At 41.3% G+C, this 16,564-nt stretch overlaps 1 long non-coding RNA gene across 1 annotated transcript in view; it reads left to right on the forward strand.

The window, feature by feature from the left end:
- LOC123376938 overlaps positions 1 to 16,157 on the forward strand; it is a 43,898-nt gene extending 27,741 nt beyond the window's left edge. The window contains exons 2-3 of the long non-coding RNA XR_006582000.1: positions 11,171 to 11,285; positions 11,966 to 16,157. This is a non-coding gene — a long non-coding RNA (uncharacterized LOC123376938). The remainder of the gene's footprint in view (positions 1 to 11,170; positions 11,286 to 11,965) is intronic.
- Positions 16,158 to 16,564: the final 407 nt, after the last annotated feature.

Below are 16,564 nucleotides of genomic sequence, written 5' to 3' on the forward strand. Positions count from 1 at the left end.
ACGCCAAAGAATCATGTCACCTTTCCTATTTTGTTTGTCTCCAGTGGATCTATGATTACAACTGTGAAGCTCTGCTCAGGACACCTTGAATCATAAACTGCTGTGTTGGTGGAAATGAAGGGAAGAACAGAAGTGCTAGGGTGGTTTTGGAAGTGGATAGTTATAATGGCTTCATACTCTTCACGACATTCCACACCTCACTTCGTCTGCCTTCCAGAAATTCATTTCTGTCCTCTGGGTGGGTTGTGCACATTTGTAGCAAACGCTCCTGTAAAAGCCAAATATGGCTTAAGCCACGAAGGCAAGACTAAGAACACTTTTTACTCTTTCAGATAGAAGGTCATATTTGTTAGAAACTTTTTAAAAACTTTTCCTTTAGTTACATTACAGTAAAGAAAAAGGGAGAACACAACTACAGCAAGAAAAATAAGCTCCTAGACATTCACAGTCCTATTCATTATAGTCATGGTGGTACAGGGCAATAAAACATGCCTGTAGTGGTTGAATTATATGTGCTTAATAGCAACTATTAAAAAATAAATAATACAAAAATAGCACTTCTGGTTCCGCCACCAAAAGGAATAAACACAAATGAACAATATCCCCATGATAGCAACTGTACTAGAAATAACTTTATATGAATCTGTCTCAAGGGTAACACATTTTCCCTTAGAGTCCCATTGAATTTTTAAAAAACTGTCCATGATTTGTCACTCTCGGTACTGGCGTACTTGCTTTGAAACATAGGCTTTTTAAAAAAAAACTCCTACTGAGCTGGGCTCTAAGTGATCTATAAATAATTAAAACAGAAGTCGAGTTTACTTTCTTCATTGTGTCTGTGCAATCTTTTTTCACAGAGTTCTAAAAACAAAACAGATATCTGGATGAATTGCACAGAGAATTATGTTGAAGGTGTCTGTTACAGCTGTCCCCCTGCTGCATTCCTTTTTTTCCTCTCGTTTCTGTTTGTTCTGTGTGGCTGCCCCTCCCGGCCTTGGGCTAACAAAAGTCACAGCCTGGCCCTGCTCATGGAAATGGCTTGTGCAGACTAACTGGAGCCATTGCTCTGCTCAGGGAGGGAGGCTTTTTGCTCCTTTGTTTAGCTTCTTTGTTCGGACCCGGCTCGGTGTAGGGGGCGCTGCCCAAAAAATGCAAGACCTAAAGTGGCCCAAATAGCTGAGCATATGAGTCATGCCTGTGGCTCAGAAACTTGCCCAGGCATGTCTGTGCTCACCTGAAGTCTCCTCTCCTCCCCTTTAACAAGGGGAACCACTCAAAGTTACTGGTGGGAAGCTGCCTGAGTTTGCCTTTATAACCAGACATTTTTTGATCAGACCTCGGAGAAGGTCCTTGCTTTGCCACCTGGTCTGATCAGCTAGGGGTCTTTGGGGGGGCCCTCTCCCCACTCTCGTTTGTTTTTGAGCGTACCCCCGTTTTTAAACTCCCCTCCCACGAACAACGAATTTTGCCTGGAGATCTCCTGATTATTGTGAGCGAATCGAGTCCTCTCTGCGTCCTCTGGTGCTGAAACTGCTGTTCCTGCTGCTGCTTTGGGGATTGGTAAGAACTCCCTTTTGCAAACTCCCCCTGTCCTAGCTGCTGGCTTTCTTTCCGCAGCAGGCAGACCCAAGCTAACTCCTTGGTCTGTATCTGTAATCTGCTTCTAGCTCTGCAGCGCCTTTGCTGCTAGAAATAAGCTTGCTTGCAGCTGCCCCACTGCTGCAGCCACCACTAGTTTAACCCCCCACCCCACCCCTTGGAGCTGTATCCTGGGCACACACCACTCTGCCCTCTGGAACTACCCCTAGTATAAGGTGCACCCATTAGGTTAGGTTTAGCCTTTAGTCTAGATATATTGTAATTTCATTTTGCATTGCTGTGGTTAAGTTAGGTTTAGAAAATTGTTTGCATTGTACTCTGTAAGTTAGGCTTAGAGAATTGTTCCATTGTGTTTTGTTATTTGCTAATTTGTGTAGTCTTGGTTCAGTTAGATCATAGATAAGATTTTGCTGTGTTCTGTATAATTGTGATTAAGTCTGTCTTCTCACTGTCAGCCCCCCGCCCCCGGGCTTCCTCTGTGTCTCCCTGACTTGTTGCAGTCTTTGCTGCTTAAACTTACAGCCTGTTTGTTCTCTGTGTCTCTCTGAGTTTAAATCTCCCTCCGCAGTGCCTCTGCCTTTGCTCTCTGCTCCACCTCATGCTCTCTTTTAATTCCTTCCCTCACGTGTTCACCCTGCTCTTACTGCTGCCAAATCTCAATTGTATTGCTAAAGTCTAGCATAAAACCCCATTGGTTACTTTTTCTCTCTGATACACCTCACATTCTACATTTACACCACTGTGACACATTTTTACCTAGGATTGTTGCTACTTAACATATTTTATCCATAACTGTTAGTTGGTTATATGCTGCTGTAACACACCCTTTACATAGAAATTGTTAGCTACCTGTTACATTTATATTTCTGTGTTAATTGGTTACCCACTGTATTGTATCCTACTGTATTGTACCCCACTATTGAAACCCCCTATACTGTTCACCAAAAGAAACCCCTCCCCAATTGTCTACCTTAACAAGCCTCACTATTGAATTTTCCCTGTTTTTGCATTTTCTTAATAAAGTTTATTTTGCACCCCACCCGTGCAGTAATTGTCCCCCAAGATCCCCTACCTGCTGGCAGGGTCAGAAGGCTCCAAAAGTAGCTGTACAAGACAGTGTTAAAGTCATTGGGAGAACATTATTTTACTTTCCACATCAGTATAGATCATATCTGTATAACATAATTCGTACACTTCAGTTAGACATACGTGCTATATTAGCTGTTGAGGAAAATCTAAATGTTTAGCCTAGGGTCAAAAAGTGACTTGGTGCACAAGGTGGAGTGGGTGAGGATGAGCACTGAACAGAAGAACCTGCTATCACAGACCTTCCACTGCCCTAGACTGTCAGTCTGCTCAAGGCTAGACAAAAAGGGGCAGGAAAAAGGCTGGGTTATGCTGCATGCTCCTTATCTCCAACTCTGCACGAGCTAGCATAGCTGGGTGGCTGTGGAGAACAGCATATGCTGCATTCTCTTAAGGGGCAGAAATAACTACATTCCCAGGAGGTCTGGGAGGCACTGCTCACAATTCTTGCCACAGAGCAGTGCGGGTCTGCTCTTCCTCTTCCGAGCTGTGTCTTAATGGCATGGTCTGGTCTCATTCACAGTACACTAAAATCAATTTCTATATATCCCGTAAGCATCTCCTACTGGGTATAGAAGCTAATGGCAGCAAGGTCATCTCCACTGATACAGGTTTCAGAGTGGTAGCCGTGTTAGTCTGTATCAGCAAAAACAATGAGGAGAACTTGTGGCACCTTTTATAGACTAACAAATGTATTTGGGCATAAGCTTTCGTGGGCTAAAACCCACTTCATCAGATGCATGGGGTGGAAAATACAGTGGGAAGATAGAGCTATATAGCAGTACATGAAAAGATGGGAGTTGCTTTACCCGGTGGGTGGGGGGAGGGGGTTGAGACAAATCAATTAAAGTGGGCTATTATAAACAGGATGAAAAATCACTTTTGTAGTAGTAGTCAGGGTGGCTCATTTCAAACAGTTTACAAGAAGGTGTGAGTAACAGGATGGGGAAATTAGCATGGGGAAATTAGGTTGGTTTTGTTGTGTGTGTGTGTGGGGGTTTTTTGTGTTTTTTTTTTTTTTTTTTTAAGATCTTGTAGTGACTCATCCACTCAGTGTCTTTATTCAGGCCTAATTTGATGGTGTCCAGTTTGCAAATTAATTCCAGTTCTGCAGTTTCTCATTGGAGTCTGTTTTTTGAAGGTTTTTTTTGCTGAAGAATTGCCACTTTTAAGTCTGTTGTTGAGTGTCCAGGAGTTTGAAGTGTTCTCCGACTGGTTTTTGAATGTTATAATTCTTGATGTCTGATTTGTGTCCATTTATTCTTTTACATAGAGACTGTCCAGTTTGGCCAATGTACATGGCAGAGAGGCATTGCTGGCACGTGATGGCATATATCACATTGGTAGATGTGCTGGTGAACGAGCCCCTGATGGTGTGGCTGATGTGGTTAGGTCCTATGATGGTGTCCCTTGAATAGATATGTGGACAGAGTTGGCAACGGGATCTGTTGCAGGGATTGGTTCCTGGGTTAGTGTTTTTGTTGCATGGTGTGTAGTTGCTGGTGAGTATTTGCTTCAGATTGGGGGGGGTTGTCTGTAAGCAAGGACTGGCCTGTCTCCCAAGGTCTGTGAGAGTAAGGGATTGTCCTTCAGGATAGGTTGTAGATCCTTGATGTGCTGGAGAGGTTTTAGTTGGGAGCTGAAGGTGATGGCTAGTGGAGTTCTGTTACTTTCTTTGTTGGGCCTGTCCTGTAGTAGGTGACTTCTGGGTACCCTTCTGGCTCTGTCAATCCATTTCTTCACTTCAGCAGGTGGGTATTGTAGTTTTAAGAACACTTGGTAGAGATCCTGTAGGTGTTTGTCTCTGTCTGAGGGATTGGAGCAAATGCGGTTGTATCTTAGAGCTTGGCTGTAGACAATGGATTGTGTGATGTGGTCTAGATGAAAGCTGGAGGTATATAGGTAAGTATAGCGGTCAGTAGGTTTCTGGTATGGGGTAGTGTTTATGTGACCATCTCTTATTTGCGCTGTAGCGTACAGGAAGTGGATCACTTGTGTGGACTGGTCCAGGCTGAGGTTGAAGGTGGGGTGGAAACTGTTGAAATCCTAGTGGAATTCCTCAAGGGCCTCCTTCCCATGGGTCCAGATGATGATGTCATCAGTGTAACACAAGTAGAGTAGGGCACTAGGGGAGTGCTGAGGAAGCGTTGTTCTAAGTCAGCCATAAAAATGTTGGCATGCTGTGGGGCCATGCGGGTACCCATAGCAGTGCCGCTGACTTGAAGGTATACGTTGTTCCCAAATGTGAAATAGTTGTGGGTGAGGACAAAGTCACAAAGTTCAGTCACAAGGATTGCCATGACATTATTGGGGATTCTGTTCCTGATGGCTTGTACTCCATTTTTGTGTGCAATGTTGGTGTAGAGGGCTTCTACATCCATAGTGGCTAGGATGGTGTTTTGTGGAAGAACACCAATTGATTGTAGTTTTTTCAGGAAGTCAGTGGTATCTCGAAGAGAGCTGGGAGTGCTGGTAGCGTAGGGCCTGAGGAGAGAGTCTACATAGCCACTGATACAGTATGTGTTCAGAAAACATAGGTATACTACAAATAGCAGCAAACATGCATTGTCTCTCTCTTTTTGAAATTATTTTTCTCATTCTCTGATTGTGAAGAAAATATTAAACAGGGAAGTTACTATTTCAGCTAGTTTTCATTAGACTTTAAAGAAACAGAAAATCAGTATTTTTAATCCCTTTAGCCACTAAAAACACACCACTACTTACTAGCCAATATGGCACCTTAGGATTGTTCTGAATGAAAGGCATGATGTAAGTATGAAGCATTAGCAGCATCATTATTTTATATTCCTGTAAATACATTTCCTGTTGGTCTGAGTAGCCTGCATGTTATGCCAGGACAGCTGCTGCTATTTAACAATTCCTGTTCAGTGGATAATGGGTAGCAGTAAAAAGCCAGAGAGCAACTGTGAAAGCAATAGTAACATAGATGCAACTGAGACTTGCCTACAGACTCTCTTAATGTACAGTACATGCAACTGAGACTTAACTTGCGGGCTATTATTTTTAAAGCCAAGGTTTGTTTTTATTTTTTAATCAATAGACATTCCAAAGTTGCCTCTCTTGAGATAAGCAGCAGTAAAATCAACGTTTCCTTTCTTGCAGTACGAACACACCCATTCTTTTGTACAACGAAGAGTGAGGCCGTTAAGCCAAGTCATATGGCTTCTAGTTGAGTTATGGTTAGAGTGTTTGAGTGCATGTTCTAAATTTCTATTAACCTTATTTTGTCAAGATGTGGCCAAGCACAACCTCAACCACTGTATCCTTTACCCCTAACCTCTGTCTGTATGGCTTTAGATCTAAGGAGCAGGAACCACCTCTTGTGTGTCTTGAATGCATCAAGCACACTATGGGCACTACCATAAACTACTAATAATGGTTCTAAGGGCCAAATACTGCCCTGAGATACATGCACAGAAATCCCATTGACTTCATATGTATCTCTGAGGGGCCAAACTAACACAAATCCCATTAACTCCATTCAGTTTTGCCAGGAGTTCAGTATTTTTGGAGCAAACCTCCCTAAGTAAAGCATCATTCTGCTTGGAAGGCATTCCAAACCCACATAAATCCTGAATAAACAGGGTGTGAGGCTGTTCCGCAACCTCTCTGTGGCTAGTATTCCGGCCCTTGATTTGGAGTTGGCACTGTGTGATTCCCTGTACATCTCCTTCCAGGGGCTTGTGGCCACTGGATGAAGAGAACTGCGGACTTGGCCTGCCATAAACCTGCCTTCCTCAGTGACTTAATGTTGTTACTTTTATATGTATAATAAGTCAATATAGTCTATTAAGCTCTAAAATACGTTGTCCTATTCAGAGGAGGACAAGCATCGTGTAAGGTTTATCAACATCTCTTTATTTAGCTCATTGTCCAGGATCGCAAAACCTTTTATTCTTTTTTCCGGAAAGCCATAGAAGTTTTACTTGCCTTCAAAGGGTTTGATGGCATTTTTTTTTGAAAAGCCTAAACCTCTATAAATACGGTAGGTGCAAAGCAAACACGAGTTCTTTTGTGGCTGAATTCCTGGTGTTCCTGATGCCCTTTTCAGAGTATGTAAAGCCTAATATTGGCTTCATCAAGTAGTAGAATAATGTGAATCCCTGAAGAATAAAATATTTGCTCCGGATGTGGCGGTACTTCTCAGTGTAAAGTCAAAGGGGAGTTGTATGCAAAAGGGAACCTCGGTTTGTACTGAAAAGGCTTTTTGTGTGTTCTTTCACAATGGAAAGGTTTCCATGTATTTGAGAGGGAAAAGCTGACAGTTGGAAGTTATCTTCCTCAGATGAACTCTCTGCCTTTCTAATTTGTCATGTTTCCATTTTCTCAGTAACTCCAATACATTTTGTGACGATTGGAAGCTTTCAGAAAAACAAATGCTGTTGATCAAAATCATTACCCTGATACTCAAATGAGTTCAACGCATTTCATCTGCTACATGGCTAAACTGAAAAAAAAAATTCAGCTATGTAACAATCTAGCTTCTGATTTTGCAAACACTTGCTACTGATAGCCCCACTGACTTTTTATAGTATTGGGCCTGCATAGTGCAGTGATCAGTTCCCTGTAAAGACAGTAGACAAAATGCAGGATCAGTCTAAGTTGTATGCAAGTGTAATACAACACAAATGCAAATGTATACTGTGCAAGACATTTGGATGATATTTTCCTTTTAGGTTCTACTGCTGAAAAACAACTCTATGGCCCCGATCATGCAAGGTGCTGTACTCCACACAAGAGGTAGATAACAGGATGTTCAAGTACTTTCCATGAGGGCTCAGCACCTTGCATTATCAGACCCATTTGGCAGAAATCAGCAGAGGCCCAGATACAAATTTTTCACTGATCCTGAGAGGTGTTGAGGACTAGTGACATCTACTAAAGTCCAGTGAGAATTTCAGGTGTTCAGGATCTAAGTATCTCAGGACTTGTCTACACAAAGAGCTACACGGGTTTGACCTAAGGTGAGATTTTAGACCAATTTAGTTAATCCACTACAAAAGGCTTCCTGGGCACTTTTTATTTCAGTTGGCTTAAATTGATTAGGAACAGGTTCAAGGTAAATTGAAGTAAGAGTGTCTATGCAGAGAGATCTAACTACACCAGTACAAACTTGTGTCTAGACTAGGCATTACATTTTTCTATCAACCATATAGGAAAACCTAAAAGCTTAGAACAACAAGAACAGATTATTTTTTTTTAATTTTGTTGGTTTAAGTGAATGAAGACAGATGGAACTAAATGCTGGTCACTGTTCCACCTGGTTTGAGCTGCTCCACCCTGAAACATCTGTATGCCACTCCTCCTCCCAGCCATGGTGCAGGGGGCATGCCAAGGGAATGGAGCATAACTGGAGTATAATGCCACCATTACTTCCTTCTCAACGGAGGATTCCATTTTGGGATGAAGGAGGGAAGAGTTAACATTCAAGCCCCTTAATATAATGTCATGTGAATGCTCTCTGAGATCACACCAGTAAGGTGCAACCAGGGGCATCTCTAGGGGGTGCTGGGCCCAGCACGGAAGTGACAAATCCGTCACTTCCGGGATTGACCGTGCCGGCCAATCGCACTGGCCCATGGGGGCCTCCAAAGCGTGGGGCCCAGAGCGGTCGCCCCAATTCGCCGTACCCAAGGGATGGCTCTGGGTGCAACTGTTACTCATTTTATACCAGATAAAAGAATCTGTGATGTGTAACTAAATTCCTATCTCTCCCCAGCAAGGGAAAATATAAGTGGGACTTCTGGTGTAAGGATGATGGGATCAGGCTGAAAGAACATATCTTAATTGACTAAAGTAATGGCCATGTTGCAAGAAATACCAGTGCTCAACATGGGATGCGAGTAAAATCAGCTGGAATTACTAAAAGGAATGCTGAACCACAAGAAACCAGTTTAGAAAGTGAATACGAGAAGTCAAAATAGACAGCAGTTTTCTCATGAAAGATGTACTGCAAGTTCAGACTGACCCACACCCTTCTCAGTCTCTAAACCAACTCATGCTGCTGAGAAAAACCAGGCAACCAAAAGCTAATTGAATTTTAAAGAAGCCCACTGGGAAAACAGGAAAGTTGATAAAGAGCTAAATATAAAATAATTTAATAAAATATGTTTGAAGTGAGAACACAAAAAGGCTGAATGCACTGAAATCTGCAGGAAACCCAAAAGTTAAAAATAAATCTGCAATGACCATAGTAAATATATCAGTAGGATCAAAGCATGGATCATATGTACAGTCTGGCTACACGTCGTGCACACCATAGCGCATATCTTTATTTCCGTGGGACAATAGTTCTTACTGCGTATCAGCATGTTCTTTTTATTCATCATCAGTCATTCTATTAACACAGAGATAGTGCTCTATCTTTTACTGCTCCCTGTGGTAAAGATGCCATTCAATATAATGGCACCGCTACCTTGGGAGATTATATAGTAGGAATACTGTGGGCAAGGAACAACCAATCAGCCAGTCTGTGCATGCATTTCAGTTTTCCAGTTTACATCCTGTACATCAAGGAAAAGAACATGGGGGTGGGGGTGGGAAATAGAATGAGAGGATGTGATGGAGAGCCGAAAATGGGACATTGATTGCAGACAAATGGCATTGTGGAAAGATCAAGAAAGTAATTTAATTTAAAAAAACATGTTCCCTTTTAAGTATAATACAATGAAGTAAATGATCTGTCAATATAGTAGTGCTTGAAATTGTCATTTTGTTGAATATATGTGAAGCAAAATTACAGTAGCAGGGTGACTACAGATAGCATCACACGTTTATATAGTGCCCTGTAATGTGAATTACATTGTACAAAAGCAAACAGGAACATAGAAATTGTCACAGCGGATCAGATCTGAGGTCCTGCCAATCTCTGACAGTAGCCAACACCAGGTGCTTTGGAGGAAGATTTAAGAATCATGCATGTTAGGCAGATATGGAATAATCTGCCCCAGACACTAGGCCTCTTCCAGATCTCTAGTTAGAGAATGGCTTAAGCCCTGAAACATGAGGTTTAATATCTCTTCCAAAAGTTTTGTTAGTATTAATCATGCTAACTCTGGATATCTATATAACCATCCAATTCCTTTTAGAATCTTGTTACATTCTTGAGCTCAGTGACTTCCTGTGTCAGAGTTCCAGTCTAATTACATGTGTGGGTAAAGTTTTACCTTTTTATTGGTTTTGAATTCCCCACATTTTAATTTCACTGAATGACCCTACCTGCCCCAGTGAGTCTAAACCAAATTATATTGTGGTCACTGTTACTTAGACTCTGTCTACATAGCTCTGTTGGGAAGGGGTGTGAAGAGGTGCGATCCCTGACCGACGTAGCTGGGCTGGCAGACGTTGCTGGTATAGCCACAGCCATTCTTGCAAAACTGAGCTCTTACTGATGTAGCTTGTTTCATTCATGGGGGATAGATTTACTGTACCAATGTAGTTGTGTCCACACACTAGGAGTGCTTTGCAAATAGAATATATTGATAATCTTGTACTGGTAAATGCTGTTAGTGTAGGCATAGCTTTAGTGGCTCATTACTATTCTTGAATTAACTTATTTGTGTTTAAGACTAAGGATAACCTCTCCTGTGTGCTCTAGAACCAGCTGCACTAAGAATGAGTACTAAAAGTGTTGCGAAATTTTCACTTAACTTCATTCCATTGTGCCATTTGATTAGTTTGTATGGGGGTAATTGAAATCTCCCCTGTGACAGGGTCAGTCAGGCCTTATCTACCCTGACAGGAGATGTCAGAACCCTGATCCTCCCCTTTCTTCCCACCCCTGCACAAGGAAAACCTACTCAGGCCAGGCTACCAACATACTTAGTCCTCCAGAAGCCTAGAAGAGCCAGGAGAAGACACTGACCAATAGGAAACCAGCAGGCCAGTTAAGAAGGCTTGCCTGAGTCCTCTGAAGGGCAGTTCCAAGTAAGCCTGGGACAGAAGAGCTCCTCAATACTAACCCAGGACCAGATCAGGTCCTTTTTTAAAACGCTGTGACTGCTTAGTCACTTTTTGTGACTGTTTCAGTTTATAGGTGCTGACAGCTAATTCTTGAGTTTGGTTGTAAGACTAATATCAAGCTCTTTGCATGGGCAATTCTTCTCCCATGTGTCTGCCACACCCTTATTATTATTTATTATTTGGTTAGATTTTGCTGCTGCTTTCATCTTTCTCAACATTGTGTACTCACTGTTAGATGTTAATAGAATGTGCTATCAGTAAGGCATCTTTTATGTGTACGGTGTATGTATTCTGACATTTAAAATACTTAATATCATCCATCGAATTTCAATATATTCCCCCATTTAAAATTTAATTTGCGTATGCTGTAAGTGGACTTTCTAAAATGAAGAGTTAATTAAAAAGTTATGGTTAAGGCAACTTTCTGTCACAAACTATAGAAGTATTCTGTTAAGCAAGCGCCCTATCTGATCACTTATCACTGTGATGCCTTTGCATTTAGGTGATTGTTTTGCATCATTAGAAGAAAAGAAAAGCCAAAGGCTGTGTTTTTCAAACATTCTTCAGACAGATCAAGGACTAGAGGTTGATATATTGTCACACCTTTAGGAGAGGAGGTAAGCAGAATGCTTAATTCTTTCTGTTCAGGGGATCATCAAGAAGATAAGCAGCAGGTTGATACTGTGAATTAATACATGCTTATATGACAAGATTAGCAGTAGATGTAACAGACTGAATAACACCAACAATGAATTAAACTAAAAGACAAAGCAAGCCCATAAAAATAGGAAATGAGCAAAGGTCTAAGTAGTTCAGCTGGACAGTCAAAATGGGGAAAGGACTGCAGCTACGTTGATGTAAAACAATTTGAATCTTTAAAATCAAATTAAGTTCAGTGGCTTTTAAACGTATTTGATCAAATACATATTTTCTAATGTAGCCATCTGCAATGTGATTTGTTTCACCTGACCAGAATATATATGTGAGCATGCAATACTGTAATGTAGTAATGGAATTTCTAGGCTATTGTCGATATATTGAGCTTTATTTTATAAAACCAGAAAATAATGATTGAGCTGCACGTATACCAGATAGAATATTCAGAACAAGTAAAAACGTCTTTGAGACCTCTGTTTAAAATAACACCAAAACATGCATCTCCTGAAAGCTTTTTAAAAGAGTATTTCTAGACATGGAGTCCTGGACAAAGTATGCCATAACAGTTGGCCTTTTTGATACCATCATACAAACCATAAGAATAAGTGCACAATCTTAGTGTTGTCTTCTACATTTGCAGAAATTCAAGTAAATATGTGAGGATGTCTTCAATAATTCTGAATAGAACAGCTGCAGTTGTATTCGAAGATTCAGAAAAACCTACAAAAGACCTCATGAATTTCTAAACACTAATGAAACATAACATATGCAGAATAACATCTGCTCATGTCTACTAAGGTCTATTGTTGCATCTGCCATGACAAAGGATTTCACAGAATGTGTACTGTTTATGTGTTTTCTAAACACTCTGTGACAATTTCTACAGTTCATTTGTACATACATGAATATCTTTCCACACAAGCCCTCTGCAATCAAATAAGAATTAAGAGGAAAATCTGTTCTTCTTTTAGTCTTTTCTAGATATTGGAGCTTTCCTCTGAAAATGAATTGCAATTACCCAATGTGCAAAAAGCATTGATGAGACAATTGTGAGCCAAAAGATTAGTCTCCTCTTACGTTTATTCTTTTCTTTCCTGTTGTATTGATGTGTTTATAGAGTTTGACCAGAAGGGGCCATCAGGTACCTCACTCGTCACAGACATCTTTCTCTGGCTGTAGGCATCGCTGTAGAGCCAGTTTAGAATTTGGAATGTGAGCTTCCAGCCTTAAGTGTTAGGGAGGTGGCAACCCCCTTTCTAGATGTAAAGCAGTCCAGAAATGGGAAACGAATTAACACTGCAGCCCACAAAACTGTCCAGGCTTACCAGCAATTTCCTGCAAGGAAAGAGCCTCTGTGGGGGAGGTCTGGGCCCCTAACCCATTGTATCCAAGGACCCAGGCTGAGCACCCTGGGTTCTAAACAAAAAGGGAGAAACAAAGTAAAGAAGGTCTTCTAATTCCCAGCGGGTCCAGGTGGCAGAGCCTCTTCAGGTGTCTTCCTCATAAGCAGTCTCTGCACTGTGGAACTAGGGAGCTCTAGCTCTGCTTATCTCTGAACGCACTGAGCTGGGATCCCCTCTTTTTAAGAAGCTGCCCCTCTCAAGGTTTGACAGGTCTCTCCGGTGCACTGGGTTGGCTCTGATCACGCCCAGAGGAGCTCTTTAACTCCTTTCTGTCTGGGGAGGGAACCTGTTCAACCACAGAAGGCTTTCCAAAGTTTTCTCCCAGGAATGCTTTTTCTGTGTGTGCTGAATTCCCATGCCCAAAGAAACATCATAGGCCTTTCAATAATACTGATAATACTAGTATGTCATTAATATAAACGATAGCACTGTATTGCCTTAAGTAATGTGCTTAGTCCAGTCACTTCATTTGCGGGCTGTGGGGGGTAGGGGAGGAAGAGATGCACCAGAAATGGAGAAGTCCGGTGATGCAAATTATTAAAGGCATGGAGAATCTTCCATATAAGCAGAGATTCAAATTATTTTCACATTCATTATCATTATAGGTATCTGTAATGTTAGGAACTATAATCTTATCGCCTGCTATTTGACCTTTTAATTCCTATCTGTTAGAACAGAATGTATCTTTTTGACAGCCACCAGCACTCCTGAAATGTGTTTATTTGATAAAATGCCCAGTCACAAAAATGTCAACAGATGTAGCACCAAAGTAGTACAGATGAGGGACTTTATGCAAAAATATAGCATTAGTGGTGTTGCAGTGTCCATTTAAACCTTGTGCTCCCTGTACTTATGCACTACTGAAATCAGGATAACATCTCCTGAGTGAGTAGGATGTTAGCCTAATAGACAGGAACATCTGTGCCTGTTATCAAGATAGTGTGGTGGTGTTGCCTGTTGGATTTTGAAGAGTAGGGTTCCAAAGCAAGTAATGTTAAAAATGGCAGACACACCTGAACTGCTGAATAGGCTATTGTTTCTTCACCTGGGATGTACATTAACTTCCAAGAACATCACTATACAGTTTCTGTTGCCATGAAAAAATGAGCTTTAGATCTTGTGCATAATGATTAGTGTTCCATCTGGAGGAATGGGGTATTCGGTAAAGATGTTACAGTGAAATTTACCCCCTATTTTGCTATTCAGAAGATCCCAGCAGCTCTGTATAAAACAGTTGCATAGAACAAAGAGATGCCAGTTGCAAAGAGTTTTCAAGAGTAACATTAAGACCAGCAAGTTCAACTGAATTAACTTATTGAGCAAGTTTCAAGCTCCCGTCCCTTCTCTTATATTATGAGAAGATTTTCTCTGGAAGAAATTGATAATGGCAGTATTGTAACATGCAGGTTTAGAAATGCTTCACTTCTGCTTTTGTGGACACTAAGCTGCCTGGGGGCTGTGTAGTTAAAATAAAAGTATTGCAATGAGAAATCATGTTGTATTTGCATCCATTTAGGTACAATGCCAACAGCAGGAGTTTCCTTTTTACTTTGATCACCTTTGCAACTTGTAGGATATCCTTGTTGCTACACAATTCACTTGTGCCAGTAAGGTGCCCCTACCTCAACCCCATTCCACTATTCGATCCCTTCCCACATTTTATTCTTCAAGTAGTTTATTTAATGTAACGCTTTTGGCACTGAGTTTTCTGTTAATATATTTCTGTAAGTTTGCCTGGCCTGATTCACATCTCATTTATGCTGGCATAGATCATGAGTAATAGCTCCATTGTTGTGAGGTCAGATTTGGATATGTTATGCACCTCGATTGCATTAGGTTTTCTTCCCCTTTCTCGTTTCCTTCACTCCTTCCTTCTCTTTGGCTGGAGCTCCTGGTGCATCTTTTCCTCCTCCTTTTTCTGTATTTCCAATCAAAATTTTTGTCTGTCTGTGTTCCGTCAGTCCTTTATTTTTTCTCTTCAGTGAGATCCCCAACATGTACTTGGTCCCCATTCTCTATCACCTAAACTCTCATTCCACACTAGTACTTCTCTCCAAGATATATACACCTACTCACCTTCATGAGACCTCCCAGACAAAAACTCGCAGGGGGCTAGTGGGGAAAGGAACCCCTCCTCCCAATAGAAATGGCTCCTGGGGAGAGTGTGTTAAGCTGGGTCCACAGACTAATCACTGATCTTGACTCCTCTCATAATGCTTGGTCTAGTTTCTGATGGTTCTCCCAGAGATGGCATGACAGATGAGACATGAGCATGTGATTGCATATCCAAGGCACAGTCCTTCACTGTCAAATGAACTCCTGTACTATGCTCTCCAAATTAAACTTGCATCCTGCACCCTAGCTGCCCAAGTTTCCAGTTTTAATGTCTCAGGCCCCTGACTGGGATCCCCATTTGGGATCCTAGCACCTTCCCATAACTGGAGGAGGAGGAAAGAGAGAACAACTTGCAATGGTGCGAGTAAATGGGCTAGAATAGGAGTCCTTTGCTGGTGGCTCTGTCCTCTAGACAAGCCAGGCAGTCTGGGCGGAAAATCCCTGATCAGTTGTCTTCATCTCCCTGGTATTTTATAAAAATATTTTTTTAAACCTTACAATAAAAATCCTTTATAGTTCACCTTTAAAACATGGAGCTTACTGACAAAGGTAGAAATATTATGAAAGACGAAATCTTGAATTCTGTTCTTCACCTCCCAGCCATATGAAATGGCAACAAGTTTATAAAGCTGTTGCATACTAGATCCACCGTTTTAAGTGAACTCCTTCCAGTGACTTGTTCTGCCAGCATGGGAGCCACTTGAATAATTTTTGTACAAATATCGCTAAGGAATGTCGGTATCTCTGATTGTGAAATAAAACCATCAGTAATAGTAGGGCTAATATTGAACCAGGCATCTAAAACTCACACGTAAGCAGGCATCAGAGACACTAGATGTAATGCACTATATATGCTCTCTGATTCACAGGCTTTATGGCCAGAAGGGACCATTATGTTAGTCTGATCTTCTGCATAACATAGGCCAAAGAACATCATCCTATTTCTGCATCAAGCTCATAAATTCTGTTTGAGCCATAGCATATCTCTTAGAAAGGTAGCCAAAGCTAAGAGCTACAAAGGCTCACTGAATGTTGGGAGCGGTCATCTCCCTGGAATCAAAATCAAGTCACACTCCTCACCCCTGTACACTAGCGAGTGACCCAGAAAATCTGCCTTGTGTTATCTGAACACAGCACTTTTTTGGAATATCTGACAGAAATGACATTGTTATATGCTGAGAGCTGAATTATTATAATTTTTCCAATTGCGGCATATTTTTAAATATATATTTTCCAGAGATAGCTATGTAATAGTTACAGGCATACTTCGAATGAGCCTATTATCATAAAACTGCTGTTAAATGACTGTAACAATAAAGGGAAGATTTTTGTACTATTTGATTCTTAATTATTTGTCTTAACTGTGCAATGAATACTGCTGGCCACTAAAAGGTGTTTGGTCATATTACAATGAGTATCTGCCCACAGATTTTACCCAATTGACAGTGATCATTATTTCCTTTGTCCAAGGAACAGTCTAGGTGACCCCTCCCATCCCCGCTTAAGCAAAACTCTTTCTGCTAGGTGATATTAGCGATGAATTCAGATTCCCACCACCACATTCAGTTTAGGAAAATTAAAGTAGCCAATGTAGTGTTTGTATCCTCTCCTTTGTTACATGTCTTTACTTCTGCACCAGAGGTGAATGGTGGTCTAATGGGTCACTCCCTCACCATGATCCTCGGGTCCCAGCTGGAGCCCTTCTTCACCTCTGGAACATA

This window comes from Mauremys mutica, chromosome 9, assembly GCF_020497125.1.
Source record: "Mauremys mutica isolate MM-2020 ecotype Southern chromosome 9, ASM2049712v1, whole genome shotgun sequence".
NCBI lineage: Eukaryota > Metazoa > Chordata > Testudines > Geoemydidae > Mauremys > Mauremys mutica.